This window comes from Plectropomus leopardus, chromosome 6, assembly GCF_008729295.1.
Source record: "Plectropomus leopardus isolate mb chromosome 6, YSFRI_Pleo_2.0, whole genome shotgun sequence".
Classification (NCBI taxonomy): domain Eukaryota; kingdom Metazoa; phylum Chordata; class Actinopteri; order Perciformes; family Serranidae; genus Plectropomus; species Plectropomus leopardus.
In genome coordinates, this window is record NC_056468.1 from 25,488,916 (window position 1) to 25,512,924 (window position 24,009).

General features: G+C 39.8%; 1 long non-coding RNA gene across 2 annotated transcripts; it reads right to left on the reverse strand.

Annotated features, from left to right (window-relative positions):
• Window positions 1–328: 328 nt before the first annotated feature.
• Window positions 329–14,238, reverse strand: LOC121944542. Of its 2 annotated transcripts, XR_006105915.1 has the most exons (8): window positions 14,027–14,238; window positions 13,448–13,523; window positions 12,557–12,625; window positions 11,251–11,346; window positions 10,505–10,685; window positions 8,574–8,668; window positions 8,175–8,245; window positions 329–521 (listed from the first exon to the last, which is right to left on the reverse strand). It is a non-coding gene; the product is annotated as an uncharacterized LOC121944542 (long non-coding RNA). The 2 variants fall into 2 exon arrangements; XR_006105914.1 differs by lacking the exon at window positions 11,251–11,346.
• Window positions 14,239–24,009: the final 9,771 nt, after the last annotated feature.

A 24,009-nucleotide genomic window follows, 5' to 3' on the forward strand; every position in this document is an offset into this window, starting at 1 on the left:
CCATACTTTAGCCTTGCTTTTTGGTCATTTTTTCAACATGACTAAAAAAATCACTATGATGTTTTCTGTCATTTTTTTTTCGACACGCTATATTATGATGTTTTTGGAAGTTTTCGATATTCTACACTATCATGTTTCTTTACATGCTATACTATGTGGTTATCAGCTGTTCTTTTACATATCATATTTGACATTTTTCGACATACTATACTATGTCATTTTTTGGACACGCTTATCATAATGTCCTTGTTACGTGCAAGGCAGGATGAGGACCCAAAATGCAGAGCAAACAAAAAGGGAGCCAGAACTACAAACTAAAAGCGAGCTTTAATGCTGAAGTTTATCCACAAAGAACCAACAGGTGAACAAAAATACAAAGTACAAATAAAACATGAACAAAACTAGACTGAAACAAACCAGGTTGATGAAAAGAACTAGGGTGAAGAACAGGGCAGGAATATGGCAGGGAGAGCAGGAACGAAACAGCAGGGACAACAGGGACGGCAGGGACAACAGGAACACTGCGAGGAAAACAGACAAACTGTCAAAGGAGACAGGGAAACACAGGTATATATTCAGAAACGGACTAATCAAGACAATGACACAGCTGGGTAGGTGGACACAGGAGCAGGAGGGAAACACAGGGACTGCTTAACTAAAGAAGGTGTGACTGGGAACTCTTGGCTGGAGCAAATGAGACTCGAACAGAGAGAGGTGTGCAGGGGATACTGACAGGGAAGGACAGACAAGACTGATAAAACAGGTAAAACAAATCAGGGAAACAGAGTCAGAGGGACACAGAATCGGGGAAACACAGAGACAGGGAGAGAGACATAGAGACACAGAAAGACAGAGAAAAAGCACGGTGATACACAAGGATTAAAATTACAAAATAAAACAGGAAACAGAACAACAGTAACTAGAAACAAGGAAAAACTAGAAAACAGAAAAACCCAAAACAAAGTCCAAAGTATAACAAAACCCCAAAACCATGACTGCTTTATTATAGCATGTCTCAACATGTCATATTTTGACATTTTTCAACACATTATACTCTGTTGTTTTCTGTAGTTTTTTCGACATGCTCATTATAATGTTTTTGGCTGTTTTGGCTGTTTTTTCAACTTGCTATGAAATGTCTCAAAATGCGTTTTCTCATGTCAAAGAAGTAGACTTCTTTGGACCATTTTTTCACATGCTATAGTATGGCAATTTTCAACATGCTATATTATGTTTTTGATGTTGAAAAGTCTACTTTTTTGGACCATTTTTCGACATGCTATACTACAGCTTTTCTCGACATACTTCTCAAAAAGTTGACTTTTTCATATAATTTTTTGAGGTGCTATACAATGGTGTTTTTCTACCATACTATGATGTTTTTTGATGTTGAAAAAGTCGACTTTTTTGAACCATTTTTGACATGCTATACTATGGAGATTTTCAACATGCTATACTTTGACATTTTTCAAAATCAAAAATGTAAACTTTTTTTCGGACAATTTTTTGACATGCTATACTACGGCATTTTACGACCTGCCATGCTACACTATACTATACCATACTAAGAATCTAAGGTTGTTTTTTGCATTTTAAAGCTACTCATTAGGGCACTGTATCTCATTTTCCCCACTGGAAGTCACTCCAGAACCCTGCCGCCCCCGTGAGTTTACCACAGAGGAGTTGTTTTTATTATATCCACTCCATTTATATTATATTACATTAATGATGGTAGAGTAAAACAAACTAAAGCCTACAAAATAACTATGAAAGATAAGCACCATCTTGAAACAAACACTGGACATAATGATCTTTATGAATGTGGGATTTATAGAAATAGTTTTACCATAATTCATAACAACCACAAAGAGATGCAACAGAACTGCAGAGAGACACAAAAAATCACAGACACAAAATAACCAAATGAGACACAAGTCTTATTTGTCTCAGAGACAAATTACTCAAAAATAAACATTATCTCAAAGAGACACAAAATTACCTCAGAGACATAAAATTAACTCAAAGAGACACAAATTTAAATAAAAGGGACATAAAATTACTTTAAATGACACAAAATTACCTAAAACAAACACAAAATGACTACAAAGAGACATAAAACCACAAAAAGATGCAGTATATAACAAGACATAGATGCAAAACAATGACACAAAAGGGGACTAAACAGTTATTGTGTGTTAATTGCTCCAATGTAGATAAGGTGGGGTGGCCTTTTGTATAACTGTGCCCAGGGGCTCCTAGTCTAATAATCCACCCCTGAGAATACCTAAACATTTGGTAACTGATTGTACATTATTTGTGCAGTGTCTCAGTCAGAGATGCAGCTAAGAGTTTTTGAGAGAGAAGAGAGAGAAACCTAGCATTATTTGATAAATTGAGGTTACTGTACACTCTCTATTTCCTGAACTGAATCCAAACGAGACAGCTGTAATGTTTCTTTGTGGCTGCATACACTAATACCTTAATGTATCTGATAATCTAGAAGTAAGTATGAGTTGCTTTTTAATTAGCAGTTGTTGTAGAAACACTGTGTGCTGCAAATCTTTCTGGTGTAAAGCAGTAGCAGTCACTCATGACCCAATATTATGACCTGTCGATCCAAGAGCTCGACAGCTCTTTTTCCTGCCAGCAACAGTTACAGAGGGCAGCCTGCCAGAATTTCAACAATCCTAGCAGCCACCCAGTCAGCTAACCAGCTAACCAGTCATCCAGGCATTAAACCCTCTAGCCAGCCTTTAAGTAAACCATGTAGTCATTCATGCAGCCCCTGCCCCCACCAATCCAACACAGCTCTAATCTACTCTGGCCGGAGCCCGGCAGTGCTCATTTAGAGTGCCCTGCAATCTGTGGTCACAACAAGCTTAGCCAAGCGCTAATCCTCGCCGTCCCATCATTATCCCTGCACTGATACTGATACTGCTGCTGCTCTTAATGGCACACATCCTAGAATATTTTTATGCATTTTTTTCTGCGAAAAAAACTGCTGCAGCTACAACGAGACAATAAGGATGAAAGAATAGACAGAAAAACAAATGGAAAAGATAATTACTTGCCTTGCAAAAAAAACAGATTCAAGTAAAGTTAAAATACAGGGACACACACACACACACACACACGTGCACACATATAACACGCACCTACTGAGTAGGTGGCTCTCTATGAGTCATTAATGGAGGTCAATAGGCCTCTTAATGGTTGTTCATGTTGGTTGGTTAGTCGTTAATGTGTCATCGTTTAAGCACATATGAGCTTGATAGTGGAGTTTTTGTATCTGTTTTACAATCATGTCATTGTGTGTGTGTGTGTGTGTGTGTGTGTGTGTGTGTGTGTGTTGGGTGGGGGTTGTAGGTGTGTTTATGTGTGTTAGTCAGTCTATACGGGGTGCAGGGACGTAGCTTAATATTTATAGATTTACATGAAGTGTATATTTTATTAGATAATTCCAATATTTTTCGACTGCTAAAATTATAGCACTTTAATGCCAGTAGTTTATTTCTGGCAAAGTCAAAAACACATTTAGGCTTTCATTTAGGGAAAAAGAATTCGAAGAAATAATGTCAAATTATTACCTGACTTCACACCTTTGAATCTGCCCACTCCACTGAGTTTGACCTGACTGATTTTGGCCTGGCATCATGATATTTTTGAGTTAAAAAAATAAAACAAAACAACCAATCAGCACCATGTGCAGGACTAATGCTGTTGTCAAGAGGTGCGCTGGAACCAATGAGGAGTAATAACAACAATGACACGGAGGTAAGACAGATGCACACTGCGATGCGCTGACAGGGGTGAACAAGGAAGGGGCCTGAAAGGTTTTGTAAATATGCCGGTTGGGGTGGTCGATGAGTTACAAAACCTCGGACTATACCATGGAGTAACATGTTCGGAACTGAGTGAACTGTGTGTGAACTTTGAGTCAATTTAAGGCACATCCTCACCAGGTTTATTTTTTGGGGGGATGGGAACAGAGCATAATGAGTTGAGTATTCTGTCTGATATCAGGCAAGTCAAATAACCCTTTTTAATTTTTTTATCTTAGATTATTTTGTGAAACAGAACTATAAAGTGTTGCAACAGCTGATAAAAGCTGCCCGCGACAGTTATGTTTCAGTCAACAATTGTAATGAGAAACCTGAGCTTGTCTTTCTCTATCTGATATAAGGGACACATGATTAAAAAACTATTCAGATGGTTATTGTGAACTGCATATGTGCAGTGCTGGAATAGAAAACTTGACTATTATAGCAACAGTAACTAATTGGGGTTGGGCTTTGTTAAAGGTCAGTTGGGGAACTCGTGACCTCAGTATTGCAATGTTTCTAAAATCCTGACTGTGACCCTGACAGTGCATTTGTCTGTCTGCCAGGTTTTCCCTAATGCCGTGTGTGACTGTGGATGCTCACTAGTTCTTTCTATAAATGCCTTTAATCCTCGACTCTGAGGGAAAACAGTCTTCCTGGGGAGATGCATAGCTCATTGTTGCTCTAAACCCGCCTCAACAGACTGCTCTTCACAATGTATTAGAATATTATAAAAAAAAACAAAAAAAACACGGGATTTAATTTAGCCAGCGTTATTGTATTGACACTTTTGTTAAGTATTATAATGGTCTACAAAGCCAAACCTCTGTTGCAACTTGCAGTTAAATAGTGATTTATTTCTAAAAAGTCTGAGCTCATAAATAACCACAGTGGTAATCTTTGCATTGCCGAGGATCTGTGCAGTTTAACGGCCTGCAACAATCATTCACACCGCACCGTATGTCTTGTCCACTCAACAATATCTGCTCCACTTCATATTAAGCTGATTAGGTCTTGCGGTAATCTGGACGTTGGCCAAAATTCAGTGCAGAGCAGACATTATTGCCTTGTCGAATACATAAAGGCACACTGGAGACATTTTATCCTTGTAAGAAGCACATTAACACAACCCAAGCACTTAAGCTGCACTAAATGTACCTTTAAGGCATTTAGGTGGCCTTGCTGTGAAGTGGAGAGACCCGTAAAGGTGTAAACAATGAAATAGGCCTCCGTGCTGCTGCTGCCGTTATTGAGTCATGAAGCCTGGCAGCCACAGAGACAAAGACAAATGTAAAATTCAGAGAGATTAAAATAGAGAGAGGGACTTAAATTATGACATTATCCAGATATAAAACAGAGCGGATTAACCAAAAAAACAGAGTTAATCACTGTGTATGTGTGATTATGTAAGTGTATTTTCATCCATGTTTCTGAGAAATATAATACCCACATTCATACAAAACTCAAAGTGTCACTTCAAACATTCCATTAGCATTAAATCTGCATTTTTTTCCATGAACTTTAACCAGGAATCCATTCAAATTTCCTTGAATGGTTACGATATGATGGCTCGCGGAGGGGACACGGAGCACACTGAACACTGTTGTGGTGATAACAACCTATCCTTGTATGATTTTGAAGCATGCATCATTCAGCTCAAACTTCTCAGAAGCCGAGAAGAATCCAGCTGAAGACTCTCAGCGTGGATTCACAGGAACAAGGGCGAGAGCAACTGTCTCTCATGCTCTGAAAAAAAAAAGCCTTGGGCTGTGAAGAAGCAGCAAGAGGAGTATACCTCTGAGACTTCTGATGGCAGAGTGAGCAGGAAAAAGAGCCAAGCCTTGTTCTGCCGTTATAAGCCCTGTGCTGCATATATAGACGAGCGAGCAGGGGAGAAATTGGCAGTGGGAATAAGGGCAAGACGGTGTAAATTTGGAGCACAAAAGGCTTAAGGGGGCACTGTGCATGCATCCCTGTGGCCCCGCACACACACATACAGTGCAGCATGCACGGGGCTTAAGAGGTGGCTGAGGAGAATGACTGGCGAGGAGATCAAAACAAAGCCCACGGGTGATGTTGGAGGGGAGCTCGGGGACTTGGGACGGAAGTTTGCTCCTCATCTGCCGGTCACATGCACATTTGGACGTGCACAAGCTCACACACATATTCCAGAAGTCTAAGAGCATAATGACCATACGAGAAGGAGAGATAACCCCCCCCAAAAAAGGACTCACCACCAAGAGAGAAAAGTCAAACCCACATGCATTCATGCACACATACATACACACAGCATGAGGCTCTAACTGGCTGATATTGCCAGGAGTGCAAGGATAATCCTGTGAAAGTGTGTTTGTGTGGAGAAAGTTAGTTTCAGTGGCCAGGAGAAAACACCCTCCAAAAAGTTGAGAGAAGATGCCAATCAAGTTTACACCACAATAATCTGTGACCTGGTTTCTGAATGCTGTCAGCCTGTTTGAGGGCTGAGACTCACAACAACACATCCAATTACCTACGTTTCAGGGCATTTCAACATTTTCTGTAAACATGCCTACTATTTTCATAGTCACAGTTCAGAGCTACAATTGGCCCAATTCGTACGCCATATTGCTGTATATATGGTCTGGAACAAATAGTGTGAGTAGATTTTGCAAAAGGCTTCAGTGTGTGATGAAGTCTCCCTCCAACAGCGTAGGTGCAGCGAGTAGCAGGAAAATGTGGTGATAATTTACTGAGAACCAAAAAGTCAGAATTTATGGGAGTGCAGCTCTCAGTAATGGTGTCATCCCATGAGGAGCCCAGAGTCACGACTGGGGCGACAAAGATATAAATGGTAAATGTCATCTGATTTATGATTTCGCATATGTTGTTAATTTTGCACAGGACAGACTAATCAGTGCGTTTGAGTATAAACAACTCCCTCCCAAAGCTGTAAACCCGAGTGGCTCGACTGCTCTGTTGCTGTGGCCTTCTTGAATAAAAGTGACTACAGAAGTGATTTTGTGGAATTGACAGTGGCTATAAAAATACCAATTTGAAAGCTATTTTGAGAGCTTTAGCCTGGCTTTCTATCTCTCAACAAGATGAAGCACAAAAGAAGATATGGGCTTGTGTACAATATTTTCTGAAGTCTTCAGTTCCTATATAGTATTATACTCCTCTTTCTACTGATATATATGTTTAACCTTTAAAATGGCACAGCAAGCTACTCTAAAAGTCTCACTGTGGTCCAACTCGTGTCTGTCCTCAGAGAGGGTGGGGGGTGCTACATCCAACAAGTTCTGTAAACCATAAACTGTATATGAAGATGGACAATGCATCTTCACCTTCTCTCACTTTACAAAAATGAAGGCAACATATCCCAGATATAGGCGGTGCTGTCTTTGTAACCACGTTTGGAGCCACGTTCAGGGAAGCAGTAAGGAATGGAGCCACATTCACGTCTGACCCAATCCTGAGCAGCACCATCAACTGACCCTTCTCCAGTAACTTTTCCATTTCCTGTTTTTTGTATTTCTTAGATACGCTATGTGTTAGGCTCTTCTACAATTAAAGAAAATCACATTTTGAATATGGTTAAGAGATGTGGTTGGGGGACCTGTTAAAGCTACACTTTGTTAGTGTCACAAACTTCACAGATAAATTACCTGGTATATCACAGCTTAAGTTATCTAGTGTTAGCAAACCACTGGCCGTTAGCTTAAGCATAAGTTTGCTACATCAAAAGGAGTAAGCCTATCAGATCAAAAATGTCAGGAAGGTTTGTTTGTTCCTTATTTCTGTGGTAATGTTAAAGATGATTAGAAAGGACAAAAAAAAGGCTAATGCTACTTTATTTATATTATTTCCACGTGGTTATGTGCTGCCCCAAATTATTTTTTGTATTATTTTTTTGGATATAGCCTAAAGGACATCTAGCAACCCACTGGGACTATATCCTATCATAGGCTGTAGTTCTCGCGGTTGACTTCTTGAGTGGTTTAACACCATGTTTCATTTTGTCAAGTTTGTCAGACCTAGCAACAGTAACTAAGGGGGGCAGGACTTTGGACTTTTCCATTTTACAGCATAAAATTATTTCTATTAAAACTTATGGGAAAAAGGGAAACTTAAACAAACATCAGCGTGATACAAAGCACCTAAAATGACAGAAACCATCTTCGGGATCATTTTATTTCACGTGTACTTTGATTTTGTAGAGTGGTCAATGTTCTATTCACTAAGGGGGCGGGTTTATGAGCTATACTGTAGCCAACCGTCAGGGGGCAATCGAAATGTTTAGCTTCTCTTTTAGAGAGCTGTCATGTCATCCATCTTTATTTTGGCTGAAACCAACAACCCGACATTAAAACCCACCTCATGCAGTTGTTGCAGACTTCTCCGTCAAGCTCTTCTCTGTCACCTTTTCATGTGCAAAACGTGGTTTCCTTTAAAGAGAGATTTTCCAGAGGTCATTTTCCCAATAAACACAATAATCATGCCTAATCGCTGAGCAGCTTTTTCATTGGAACAGCTCTAAACACTTTTGCCCTCAGAACAGGTGGTAGTCTCTCTGAGACCCAAAATGTTCAATTTTACTTTGATAAATAAATCATCATAATCCACATTATAGACTCTCGTAATCCATGGCTTCTGGTTGTGGAATGATTTAACTGTCCACATATCGACCACCATATGGTCACTTCTCATAGCTCCCCTCCTTCACACTCCAGAGTCCTCTACTCCGTCAGATTGGCATATAAAAAAAAGAGTCACCTGGTTGTGTAGATGTGTGGTATCCTCTCACATGAGGAAATCTTTATCAGAAGAACTTCCCCGATGATCTTGACCCAGAACTTGTGACGGTGTGCCTGCAGTCATTAAAAACATGAGAGGAGGAGGAGGAGGTCAAAGGAGTAGTGTGTTAAAAGTCTCACCTCCCTCCCACCCTCTCAGGCCATTGTGACAGGGGACAGGAGTAACAACATGTTTGTGTGAAAGCTGCCACAGAGCTGTTAATTTGCTGACAGGGTTTTATCTATCCACTCTGAAAGAGGGAATCGACTTAGTCATCTTATTTTGCTTTTCCATTGTGCGGAAATGCAACATCTTAGCTACGTCACCTAAGAAGAGAGCTGCTTTGTTATGCTCTGTCTGGGTTTATTTTGGTCCTGTCCTTTCTCTTGATTTTATATAATCTTTCATTGTATATTTATTTTAGTACAGCCCTTGCCCTTGCTGTTGCGTCAAAGAGGTTTTTGTATGGCCTCCAGATTAACACAAGCGTGCAAAATTAATGAGTGTGCCATCAGCAATAGAGATTCATAAATGTTTACTTTTTACTCTTCTCCATAAGTGCTGATCATTTAGGAGAGATGGTAACGAATGTATGATGTTGAAAAATAAGCAAAGGATAAAAGGGGTCTGTTCATTATATTTGGCTGATGAAGTGGTTTCTACAAAACATTTATCGTCTTCACTGAAGACCATTTAAGGACAGATATTTTAAATGGACAAATACATTCTCGCAACAAGGGTACAAACAGTTGTACACTCTGAAAATGACTGTACATACGCATCTGACTTGGAACTTATGCAGCGCTACGCTGGGAGGTTTTACTTTGCATAGTGGAGCTTGAAGCTTAATGGCAATGTCACCATGCTAACATGCTCACAATGACACCTCAGGCATGCTGATGTTCAGCAGGTATTATGTTCACCATGTTCATTATGTGGAGCCCACGAGCAGATTCAGGCAGTCAACTAGAGCTGCACTGACTCACACACATGCATGCCTCACTCTCCATATTATCTGTCCGTCTGTCATCAGTCTTGCTTTCAATTTTTCCCAATGGCCACTCGTGGTATTGCTGTGAAAACATGGTCAATTATGACTCTTTCTTCTAAGAATTGTTGATCCATGGTGGTTTTCTATTGGTCAAGCTTTCCTGGAGCTGAGAGAGCAATTTAAAAGTCTGTGACATTGTCACAATGTAAAGTCTATGAGCCGAGCGGGAACTCACGGGAGGAGCCAGTGAGAGAAACACGACTGTGCCAAGGGCGTAAATATAAACGGTGCAGTTTTAGTTTCACCATCACTCCACAATATCTCATGTAAATAAACTCTAACTTTTGATGTGTAACTGTAACTGTTCTGCTGAGGCTGATGAAAATGTTAATATTGCAAGTATTTGATGAGAAGCAAACTATTAGATAAATCAAAACTTTGACCCTACAATTGAAAAGTTTGAAAATGACCCTTTGGTCATTTTCAAACTTTTTATTACAGTTCATCCTGTGGGAACATGAATTGAAGTTTCATGGCAATTCGTCATTGTTGAAATATCTTGAAAAAAAAATCCACAAATGACAAATGTCTTCAGGGGCACTAAAGGAAAAAGGCGATCACCATAGTCATTTGTTTTTTTCCTCTAGTGACCATGAATGTCTGTACAACAATTTGTGCCACTGGAGACAGATACTCCTACACCAAAGTGATGTACCGTCAGACTGGCACTGCCATCCCTGGAGCCATTCCACTATGTGCCCCAAACTATTTTTTCTTTCTTTTTCCTGCGATCAGCCACTGAATTTTAAAAAGTGCTAAATTCCAGACAGTTAAAAAGACAGAGACATCTATGGAATGAATTGCACCAGTGGTAACAAAAAATGGACCCACATTTGAAAATGAAAACATGTCAACTTACCAATGATAGTCATCATCCATCCATCTCACAGGCTGGTCATTCAACCAGGACCTTCACTGACGTGGCGCCTGATGGCTGCTGATAACTGTTGTCATGGGGGATTGTTTGGACTCGTTGGACAACAGTAAGGAGAGACGTGTTGCTTGGTGAGTGTGATCGCGCTTCTCTTTCAACAGCCACCCTGAAAACAAGAACATCTAACTGAGATCACAGAGGGATCTGTGAGCATGTTTTAACATTACCAGTTACCTCTGACACTGGGTGGGTCAGATCAAAGACAAATGTGGACACCACATTGACTGTGTCAGCCTGCTATGATACGTCGCTGCCATTAGAGAGAGCAAGACTTGTCTGTTAACAAATGCAAGCAATAGAGTACCCCTGGAATGAATCCTAAAACCCAGACATGAATAAGCATTTTAGCTCAGGTGTTTGATTAGAAGCCTTTAATAATGTCTGTGGCAAACACCCCATTAGCACATCTTGAAGCTTTATGTGTCTTAAAAAGGCAGTAAAAAGGCTGACAAGTGGCTAAATGAGACTATAGAACGTCATCAACCAAACTGCGCCAAACATGGCTTTATAGCCTTGTAGCAGCGGCGAGGCAACTGTAGTGTAGTTTGTTTTAGCCTAGCAATAGCTTTTTACTTCTGGTGGTTGCATAGGCTTCAAAAAATACTGATAGTGATGTTCATTCGTGAAGATTATCTTGCTGAACAAAACTTGTAAGTATAATAAATGTTTACCAAAGAGCTCATTTTCTGCAACAATCCAAAATCCAGTGGAAAATCCCATTGGCTTTTTGATGAGGGAACCAGGGCGCTGTTAGCTTCCGGGTCGGCCTACAGAAAAGAGCAGCAGTTTTTTCTAAATTAAAATCCAAAATGATGTTTACAACTGAATTCAATGAGGAACTAATATAGGGACGTCTCCACAAGTATTAACCAATTAAAGAAAACTGACCATGCTTGAGAAACATGATTTTTTACAATTTCTTGAGACAAACTTAACCACATAAGTAATTCAGTTCATGTAACAGCAGTGATTAGTCAAAATGTCTAGATTTAACTGAAGACAAAATAAACTTCTACTCCACATAGATCATAAATCCTTGAATAGAGAGACATACATATATATAATATCATTGCAATCGGTTGAGAAATGTAAACGTTATGATGCTTTTTATTCCAGAAAAAAACAGTGCTCCCCTGTTTACTTGCATTTGTTTTCAGGCAAGTCTTGCTCTCGTCGATATGGCTGCGATGCTGATGTAGCTACAATCGAGCAGTCAATAAAGCATCTGTGTTTCTATAGCCTTTCTATGGGTCAGATCACCCAGTGATGTTAACCTAGTTTCTCCAAACTATTTCATTAACGAGGATCATGAGTGTCTGACGGTTTTTATATTGCTTCAGATGTCTAAAAGCTTGAAGAGAAAACTGTCTGACCTCATAACACCTGTTGTTGTCTGAGGAGATTGTCTGGTTTGTGTGATTCAGACATGCTGGCCTGCATTAGATGGAAGTGAAAGACTTCATGTGATAATCATTTCTGTCTGTCTCTATATCTCACCAAACCTTTCACTTTCCTATCTACAATCAGCTCAAAAAGGACAGCCTTGACATGGAGATAGATAAATAAATACTGTATCAAGTTTATCTGAATCTGCAGCATAGGCAGGTGGAGGTGGATTATAAACACATTGCACATCATCTGTTTTTTTGTAGTGAAGCCAGATGTCAGCCTGTGTACAAAGTAAAACATCCATACAATAGTATTATCTGTGGCTCAGTGGAAAAATGGACCCAGAAGGTTGAATTATTTTAAATGTGTCCTCAGCAGCTCACATTTGAATGGAATTAGAGCTAATGGAAGAGACAAGCATCACCAGCTTTGTGTATCAAAACAGCAACAGGAGTGAGGAAAAAAATCACTGTACGTGGGAAGAACGGATGCTTGTATAACATCTTTGGCTCTGACACAGTCAAGCAGAGTCAGCCTCGGACTGAGGATTGAGGTTGCGCTGAAACACGCCCACAAGATTGCACTTACTTTAATGAAAGGAGAGGAGTGCAGAAGTCGTCGGATGTTGTTTGGCTCTAAGAATCTTGAGGTGAGCATCTGCAAGAGACGAGTGAACCCAAGTAGAGAGATGTCATATGATCACAGGTAAAGCCAGAGATATTATATTGCAGGTATATAGTGAAAGCAAAATCAGTGCACAATATAGAGTGCCCCAGGGATGATGTTTTTCTGTAGGCCAACGCAGGAGCTAACTTTGAGCTGGTTCACTCATCAAAAAGCCTATGGGATTTTTCCACTGGTTTTTGGATCATTGCAGAACATAAGCTCTGTGGTCAACAAACATTTCTGATAGATAAATGTTTTGATCAACAAGATAATTGTCACACATTAACACCACTATCAGGATTTTTTAATCCTAAATGTAAACCCCAAAAGGAAAAAGCTTTTTCTAGCCAAAAAAAAAAAAAAAAAAATCAAAAAACCGTTTCGTCACCACCGGGACAAGGCTTTAGAGCCGTGTTTGGTGTGGTTCAGCATTATGACGTTCTGTAGTTTCATTTAGCCACTTGTTAGCAACTGTCTGTAGCGAGGTCTTCATGCTAAGAGTTACTAATAGAGTGGAATAACTCAGGAGACTCCAGGGACTGAACAGGAGGAACTTGTAGACTGATGGGCAGAATTAAATGAAAACCCAGTACACAAGTGTGATGAAAAGGTACCAGGTATTACTGAGATCAACAGAAACAACAAAAACACAAAACAAAAGCAATTGAGCTGATCAGTTCAATTCCCTTCCACAACAAAAATGGGCCGTCCAAAAATACGTGTGTGTGTGTGTGTGTGTGTGTGGTTGCGCGGGTGTTAGATTGAGCAAGTGCAAAGTGAGGGGCTCAAACACTCAGTTGGGGTAAATCCTACCATGTAGGCATTAGAGTTGCGACTGGTTTGCTTCATCGATGGTTTTTCGGATTCCTCTCACTCGCCATCAAGGTTCCTTAGTGAAAAAAAAACAGCCTGTTAAAAACAGACGAGGTCAGCTTTAACATACATCGCTCTGTTTTCATTAACTAAAGACTTCCCAAATACCTCACAGCTGTGCTACTTAAAAACAAAACAATATTCAACTCCCAAAATATCAATTTTCTATCAAAATACGGTACTGTCACAGAACAATTATCTAAACAACAAACATGATTGACATATTTACGTTTTATAGCAAAACACTGCCACAACGTCATTTCCGGTTAGCAGACTAGTGTTAGCCAACATGCTAACTAAACCAGCGTTAGCCGCTAGGCTAAAGAAGCCGGCGGTAGCCGCTAACGCAGTTTTTATCAATATATTACAGTCCCGGAGCACAGTATTCATACAAAACACCCTCTTTGCAATGTGTGGCTAGCAGTTAAATAACAACACGTGCAACCTTTACGAAGAGCAAAGCCAAGGCTAAATCATAAAGAGCAGCCTGCTAGCAACAATAGCGCTATCGCAACTCACCAGTTCAAAGATGCAGTTTTCTCTCGCGCTCTCTGCGCAATGGCTCCACGTCCAGGGACACATCTGTAGACCGGCATCAAGAGACAACCTATGCAGTGCATGTTTGAAAGCACTGAATGGCGTTAGTAAGCGGTCTACTATTTTCTGATAGCAGTGGCACTGTGCTCTCGCTGCTCTCGCGTCCATCCTTCAGTTTCCGATGCGTTCAAGAGCGTCTCCCCGCAGGCCTCCACTGTGAGGACACTTCCGGTGCAGGTTCCGCTCTCAAGTCACCTCCACTGTCAGAACAGGAAGTAACACAAAAAGTACAAAATAAATGCACGGAAAAAAATCAAAATAAAATCGTATAGACACAGGAGGCGATGTTTTCTTTGATGAATCTTTATTTAAATAGTCAACGATGTGACATGAAAACCATTATTCCTCAAGTGTAGATATTGATTTTACATTTTGATTTTGTCTATTCTGCTTATGTAGAATGTAACGTGGGGATTTATGCCAGTATAGCAACATATAAAGATTAAATCATTTTAAAAGTAAGTAAGTTATCTTATTTACATGCGCCCATACAGCCAAGAGACATTAGTTCATTAAAAAAAACATTTTGCACAATTGGACAATAATTGAACGATCTCTTTCTCTCTCTCACACACACACACACACTACCCATTCATAATTTCCAATTGGAGAATATACGACGGCATTTTACTGCAATCAGCTTAATTTAATATGAATTGATAACTGTGGGTATTTTATATGACACAAGAAGCTGATGTGTCTATTTGTACAGGTAATGGTGTAGTGTGGTCTAACTCCCGTGAGTGTCCTCTGTAACATCCACGGACAATAATAATACACAGACACGAGACTGTTGACGGAACCTTTAGTTGCGCCGACATGAGCAATCGAGCCCTGATCACTAGATCACAATGGCCCTAGTCTACAGAGCATCGAGTGCTCGATCAAAGTATATCATAACCTGTCGATCTACTAAAGATCAACAGGTTCACTGAACGTATAGCCAACACATATCGACTAATTGTGTCATATAAAATAGCCAGTTATCAATTCATATTAAATCAAGGGGATTGCAGTAAAATGTCGTCTTATATTCCTCAAAGGGAAATTATGAAGGAGTAGTGTGTATGTAAGAGAGATTGTTTAATTATTGTACAGCTGTTGAAAATGTTGTTGTTGTCGTTGTTATTGTTGTTGTTTTTTAATGAACTGATGTCTCTAGGCTATATGGATGGAGTTTATGTCCCATTTTGACCCAAAAAAATTAATAGCACATGTAAATGAGATAATGTTACCTTTAAAATTATTGAATCTTTATACTTTATGTTGCTACAATGGCATAAATAACCACGTTATGTTCTACGCAAACAAATTAGGCAAAATTAAAATGTAAAATCAATATATACATTAATGGATTTCATCTTACATAGTTGACTAATTAAGTAAAGATTCATCATAAAAAACATTGCTTCCACCATAAGTGTCCATTGTTTATTTATTGAAATGTTTATTTTAATTTTTTTTCCATGCATTTATTCTGTACATTTTGTGTTATTTCCTGTTCTGACAGTGGATGTGACTTGAGAGCGGAGCCTGCACCGAAGTGTCCTCACAGAGGAGGCCTGCAGGCAGACAACTCTCGCCCAATCTATGGCCCGATCCATTCTGCGGATGCCGATTTATAATAGATCCATGGCGCATGCCCAAGCAGTCCACCATCTTGGACAGCTATCTATGGCAGCCTCACTTGGACAAACAGGTGCATCAGTATAGTACTCAGTACTGTACTCAATCAGTACTCCTACCTAATGAGAAATTATGCTTGAAAATCGGTGTCCATTTTATGGGTGCTTTTGGAGGCTAGGGATAAAACACCTGTTTGTCAAGTGAGGCTGTCGTAGGTAGCTGTCCAAGATGGTGTACTGCCGGATCAGGCAGGCCGAACGGCTCGGGTACTGACACACCCTCAGCACGGCAGCCCATCATCAAACTAGTCTGTTGTTGCTACTGCCGGTTAAAGCCCTGTGGCTGCTCTGATTGGTCGCCATAGTCTCATGGTATTTTTTGCACAAGATTAGACAGGTAAAGTCACATAATGACACTGTAAATTTGGCCTGGGTTATATGTCTTTTTTAAGACACTTAAAAGCTTCAAAGTCTTGCTGTCTCCAATAGCAGCAACATAGACTTCTGGGTTTTAGGACTCATTACTGAGGTTTTCTATTGTGATGTGATGCAGATTACTCAGTTTGCTGCCAGCAAGTACTGTATGCACATAAAAGTTGAATTTCATAGCTCAGATTTATTGAGCATATGAAAAAATGATGTGGTAGAATACAAGATGATTGTCTCCACATTCAGAATTATGGATGCTTTTGAAGATGAGTCACTCCTATTTTTCTATTCTTCTTAAGTATATGTGCATATGGGACAGTTTTAGTTTGTGTCAGTCAACAGTTTTCTTGAACCACAGGACTGTGTAAGCACTTCCTCTCTGCCAGATGAGCCTCCTCCCATATCTTCACACATTACAGCCTCTCTGTGGTATCAGCCCAGCATTCGGTCTGTGAGTGAATGCAGGCGTAGCTGTGTGTAGTGGTGGCTGTCGTCCTAAACTGCAGTTCTGATATGAAAAAAAGGGGATATCTTACTGAGGCACAGATGTGGCCACTGAAAGCAGTCTCTGTGCTCCCCAGAGGAATAGTTTTTAGAAAATCCTGCAGAAGTATTGCAGCACTAAGAAATGTGAGAAGAAGCTGGCTAAGCACTTGATAGCAGGTGTGGAGAGGGTACAGAAGTTACAGAGAGACCCATTTAACAACAAATTACTGAGCTTCCTGTTATATACAATAAACATCGATAATGACTTTATTTTTATCACACCTTTCCAGAAAAGATGCAGCTCTAAGTGCTTTGAGTAAAATGATTAGATAGTAAAAGAGGCATCACAACCACAATTATCAACCTATTTACAATGAATGGGCTAAAGAATGGATAGTGTAAGAGCTACTACACTAACGGACAGATGTATTGCTGTTTTCAAGCATTCAGTTTTACATTAAAAGCTTCATCAGAAGTTGGTCGACGTTCAATAGCCAAGGTGCCGGCTGAATGTTCAGTTGCATTATTCAAAGCTCAATGTTTATGGTTATTTTGTTGTAAACATTTTTGCCTTGTGCTGCCACAGGGACTGAGCTATAAATGTTGTGGAAGGCCCATAGTACAGAAAGCAAAAGTTAGGAGGTAGATTTATTAGTCTTAGTTTAAAAAATGAAATTACAATTCATCCTTGATCCTGCTACATCTTTGGAGTTGATTAAAATCACCAGCTACTATGAAATTTCAAACCAAGTGCTTGGGCATGTTGCTGCTGATGGCATCATACAATTCCTGAAGTGCATTTTTTTCAATTTGCATTGGAGTCTTGTGTCCTGTCGGCTCTGAACAAGGTCCACCCATCCAGTGCAATTGCTTGATCCAGAATGTTAGGGGTTAACCATGTCTCTGTGAAGATGTGCGCAGAGCAGTCTCTGATTTCCCATTGCTGAGTGATTTATGTAATTTTTTAAATATATTTCTTTAATTTAATATTAAGCATCTAACAGTTTAACACGTTTTTTGTTGTTGTTGGGTTTTTTTTTTTTCATTTTTGGGCAGGGGATTGTTGTTGTATTTGTGATTGTATAGTTCCGCTGTGGGAAACTTTAATTAAAAACAGTTTGATAAAAATAAATAAATAGACTGTTGATGCCATGGGACTAAACAGTGTGTAAGATTGAACACATACACCCATAGGTTTTAACAAATGCCAGCGTTTTAGACCACTATTCAGAGCATTTTGTATGTATGTACCCTTTATATAGTAATGTAAGATGACCTAGAATTTACTTTGATATATCATTGGGGTGTTTTTGTATATTGTCTGCGAACTATTGTCTTTTTCAGTGTTTATCTTCAACTTAATTTGGGTCCTCTTGCCGGTTTACTTAATCGGGAGATTATTCAGAGTTCAGTTTTGTCTCTGTAATTAGCATCACAGACGGGATATTTGAAGCGATATACAACAGAACTTCTGTGGCTACAAAGTATGGAAGTAAGTCACTATTTTTGCCTTTTTCCCAACATTAAGAAACGAAAAAACTTGAAAAGTTTCATGCTGTGATTTGATATCAAAATACTTTTGACTTTTGGAGATTTTTTTAAGAATTAGATTTTTGACATGGTGCCATTGGATTTCTTGATTCTTCTACTCTCACATGATAGCAGTATCATCACTCTAGCTTCAAAACTCAGGCCCCAACAGCCTCTGAAAGTCAGTTATGTCGGCTGAGGACGTCGGTGACCTAGCAGAGTGGAAGAGGTTGAAGTAGCACCATCACTATCATGCAATTTTGGCATCTTACAGTCGCTGCTGATTGGTTCTGGGTGTGTGTGTGTGTGTTTGGTGTCAGCGTGTCTGAGCTGGCTCAGTGTCCTCTGCTCTCATATCAGCTGGGATGAAGAGCTGTGTACAATCCATCAGCTCACAGCTGTGACTTACAGCCTGCTGGCTGGTCAAGGTCGCCTGACACACACAGTCTCTCACGCACACACATGCCGTCCTTGCCTATACATCCTCATGACACATGCAGCATGTCTGTGTTGTAACTGTGCATCACTGAATCCTGACATGGCAAAACAAAACACACGTGACAAAACTCATTCCCCTTCATGACAATTCAAAGAAACTAAATCATGTAAATTTGAGTTGAAGGAAATCACCTCTGGGATGTCCTGTTGGCACGCTGATTTATGCACCAGTAACATTAAAGGTCATGGGGTCACATGTGGTTAATGATTCATTTATTTCCCTGTTTCTCTTGTGTGTGCTCATTCTCCACCATATGTTGTCTAACAAAGCATAAAAATAGCTGTGGAAAAGTAGATGAACATGTCCTACTTTGAAGCAAACAGCTGCATGTTTTGTTTGGTTGTGAGAATGTTTAATGTGTCGTCTTTTTTCTGGAGTCAGAGGACACAATCACCTTTCAAGAGGCCACTAAAGATTAAGTGATCTCAAGTGAAACGGATAATATTCAGTCAGAGCATGTATTCCCGCTGCATAAAAACAGAGGAATAGCTGAATCCAGTCTGAGGATGCCCCCAGTCTGAACAAATTGATTGCTTGTCATAATGTCCGTCCAATTAATTTACCTTTCACAGCTGAGGCTTTGTGGAGAGGTTGGCTAATTGCTGCTCCCTCCATCAGAGCCATCACAGCGCTCTGCAGAGAGGAAAGCCAAACACTGAGCCAGAGTAGGAGCGGCCATCTGGAGAGACTTTTTTAACAGGATGGTCAAATAGTGGGGCAGTGGCGTTTTCACAAACACTGATATGAAATAAGTCCCCAAAGTTCCATGCTGCTCGATAACTTGGCTGTAGGCCTCCTCTCAAGAGGCCAGCATCATATTTGCCAGGACAAATTAAGCCCTTTTTAAAGATTTATGTGTAAAAATTTCAAAAGCTGAAAAACTTTTTCTTTAAAGGAAAAAAGGATAAAACAACACAACCTGAACTGCGCTTGAACTGTTCTTAACTTTGAATGTACAACTGATTTAATTGAGTTCGATACTTCTAAGCTGTTATAATTGTCTGTTTCACAGGAAAAACAGATGGCAATTCGATTCTAGCACTAAAATAGTTCTCATTTATGCTATTTGTTTGCTTTTGTGAACACCTGGAATGCGAGGGCAGTTCAAATGTACTCCGTTTAGAGATTTTAACGCATAATGAGGCATGTTCTAAAAATAAAATCACCGCTATTTTCCCTCACACATGCAGGTTCACCTTTATCCCTGCCCATGCTGACGTTGTGTGGTCCTTGGTGGGGCACACACACCCTGCTGTTGTTGCCATGATGCTGCGTCTCTATATTTAATTCAGACCTCACAACTCTGTGTTGGTAATAATTGCAAGGATTACCTGCAGCCATAATCACATGATGTGTGACGAGGAGAAGGTAAAGCACGAGCCATCTGGTCTGCCTGGGTGCGGCTGAGCCAACACACACACACCGGCACATATTGTATGTATAAGGGCCAGAAGGCAATACACAAACACACACACACACACACACACAAACACTGTTAAAAAGGAAGGCATACCTAGACAACAGGCAGGAGCAGCATTATCCTGATTTAACCCGTATTAACTCGTAAATTAACCTGTAAATGCACTTTGAAAACATGTACATCATGCCAATAAATCAAGCTGATGGTGACAGTTTTTTAAAAATCTATTAAATAATTGGCTTCTGTTTATTCAATGTCGTGCATTAACATCTCAAATTCAGGGACTAACTAGAGGGGCACTCAGAGAGCGCAGACCTCTGCCAAGGCTAAGTGCCCTATGTTGCAATGATGAAGGTGCAATAAACCACATTAGATCATTAATATAGCAGCAAACAACAATTTGCTATGTAAACATATTTTAGAGTAATGGCATCTTGAGCAAAGAATGAAGTCACACTCACTCATATCCCCACTTGCTAGCTAATCACTGCAGCTCTGCTGTGTGCTGTAAACCAATGAGCGTGGGAGAGCAGTTCTTATATGAAGATTACTGCGGTGGGGGGAAACACAGAGCGACCAATGTTTGCACTGCCAGCCATCGCCATTTTGGCTCAGGCACCTCCACGTTTGCTTGTGACATCTGAGGTGAGAGTCCAAGAGCATAGGTTTAATTTCAACTTTGGAAAGGGGAGACATAGGAAACTAGGGGGTTGGGGGATCTTCCACCAGGAAATTTTAAGCCTAAAATGAAGCAAATTTTAATGCACCAATTTGCGTCTTTTCCTTATGGGGTCATGGTGTAAATGTCTTTGATTTTGTCAAAATAAAGAGTCCTCTACTACTTTCATGTTTTATTGGGGTAATCGAATGCACATAGTTTAAATATTGAGGGGAACATGTCCCCTAAGCCCCCCACCCCCACGAAATCTACACCTATGTGAGTGAAATGAATGAAAACTTTAATGGGTTCTTTCAGTGACCATGCTATACCTTTCCACCAAGTTTCATGAAAATTAAGCTGGTTGTTTTCTGTAATCCTGCAGACAAATAAAAGACATGCAAACAAATAACACAGAATACATGATTTCCTTGGTAGAGGTAACAATAATGTCCTGATTTCATCTATATACACTGTAAATCAGCGGTAAAACCTACAGAGAAAGTGCGCTCTTTGCATTCTTTATTTATTAAATTAATCTTTTTCTTTAATGTCTTCTTTTTTGTATTCTGTCTTCATTTTAATTTACCCTGGCATGAATACGATTCTTATGAAATACCCAAGATTTAAGCCTAAAATTGTAAGTGTTGGCTCTCTAATACCCTTACTGTTCAAACTCCAACATATACCACACATTATGCATATACTGTAGTAACATAAACATAAAGATAGCAGCCTGTAAATGTCCTTCAGTGCTCGTTTTTCTCGCCCTTCACCCCTTAACAGTATCTACCTCCTTTGTCTCTTCCTCCCTCCTTACCTTCCCCCACCACTGTTGCATCATCTCACATCTTCTCTCCTCTCCACGCCCCTGCACCCTGCTATCAAATCGTTGCATCTCTCTCCCCCTCCTGCCTATCAGCCCAGCCACCAACCTGTCACTTAAAGCTCAGAGCTATGGGACACAGCTGCCGGATATCTCTAACCTCTATGCATACATATACACACACAGACACACACACATGAGATTGTCCCCTGCTGCCTCTCTGGACTATAATCAGTGGGGTCTCAGCTGCTGGTCTGACCGTCTCTTCTCCGAGGGCTGCAGAGATCAGTCGGTCCTCCAGGGGAATGAGTTCTACTGTGTGTGTATTTCTGAATTTTCAAACATTTGGGGACAAATTTGGAATTTAAACCAGTTGATTGGGGACGGCTTGTCTAATTAGTGACAAAACTGGTGCCCTTAATTTGTTTTCAGTGCAGCTGCATTCAATGAGAGCTTAAACTGTTTCGACCTGTGGGACATCAGTGAGTGTAAGCAGCTGAACAAAATGGTTTTACAACAATGTGCAATGATGTTTGATCTCACATCAGACCGCCCGGCTGACTCAATGAAGTGTGTGTGGCAGGTAATAAATTAACCACATCTCATGACCTTGCCTTGCTAAATTTATGTAAATTTTGCTTTTTATACTGTGCAGTGAGTCGATTAATAAACTGTCACTGATTTAACCAAATGGATCAACACAATGTAACTCAATGAATGCTGTCTTTAGGGGCACATTATCAAAAACACAATAAATCAATATAGAACAGACATAAGAAAATAAACATAAAGAATGGTGTAAATGCCGAAATAACACATTTTCAATGATTGTTATCGCCCCATTCACACTGGAAAAATCACCTCCAACACTCTTTTGCTCTTAATGGGAAAGATTAGAATCAGTATTCTCAGCCGGGTCAAATGCACCTTCTGCAGTAGTTTTGGGTATTTATCATTTCCAGCTGTGATTGGTTTTGATCGACAGTAATGGAAATACAACACCCAGGTGGATGTGCTCATTTTAGTCCCTTTGCTGGTACAATGTAATGATATGCCCCACAAAATACCGTACATCTCCATCCAAGCAGCGCTCAAACATGATTCGAAGTTTGTTTCTTCTACCTGGTTCTTGTCCCCTTTATTTTTATGATTTGTCTTGTTCTTATTTTATACAATCTTTTGGCGATCTATGTATCCTTATCGGTTTTTTTTTCTTGTTCTGTCATCACTTAAGTGCACAATAAAAAAATTAACCATTGAATAACAAAATTCTAAACTTAGTCGGCACTAAATTTGAATAAGTAAGAACTATATTTTTTAAAAAGTTACCACCATAACATTTTTACCAGCCTCCATGATGCTTTCTACAGTTTACTAACTTGTTTTCATGCCTGTCAATGATGTCAAACGTGACAAAACAAAAACAAAAACAAAACCATAAAGGCATATTCATCTCCTGCAGAGATGTGTACACGTTCTGGTACTCGCAATGGAAGAGAACTCTCTTGCCTATTTTAAACAATTGTTTGTGCTACTTAAAAACCCATACATGACTAAATTTTGGTGGAAAAAAGGTTTACCTTTAATTTGAACCCATATTAACTTATTTTTTGGCCCAGAAGCAGAAACAGCACCACAATACAACTCTGACAAATTGTCCCCTTTCATTCATTTGGAGTCGTGTTTCTGGCTACCTGATGAATGAAGGTTCAATATTCACTGTCTTTTAGCGCTGTATTTAGTTCTGTTTCTGCAAATTCCTTGTGCATGAAAACCTACTTGGCAATAAACCAGATTCTGGTTTTCTTTTTTAGCTCTACCAACTCCTGAGAAAAATATTTAGCCTTTTGGCTGCAAAATGATCCACCAGTTTTTCCACCAACTGTGTCTGTCTGCCATTTGGTGCTGAGCAGGTACTGTTCAGTGCTTTTTTCCTTTTCTTTTTTTTTTTTACAAAGAAATCCATGCCTGCTGCAGCAGAAAAGCAGTGAGATTAAACTAAAACAGTAAATGAGCTGAAAGATTATGTTTCGTAGAGCAGATTTGGTTGTCAATCCTCTGAGGTTTCATTGCGATGAGCGACCCGTTTCTCATACAAGTAGTGATGGTTCTTTGTTGATATATTAATAGGAAAAATAAGCTTTTTTAAGATAAATTTGTAATAAATGTGTCATCTAAGAAGCACATGAGAAGCAGGGTGTAGGGGGGTGTAGGGGGGAGTATCTGTCAGTTATGGATCGGTCAGCGTCTATTTTCACTTCCCTACACTAGCATGTATGCAATGGTTAGGTCCACAGAGAATTAATTTATAGGTCAGTGCAATGCCCCCAAAGGAGACTTAAACCAACAGTATATTTGTATCTGTATGTGTGATTGTGTGTCTGTGTGCAAAAGCAGCTCGATAATCGGTGTGTGTTTATGTGTGTGTACCG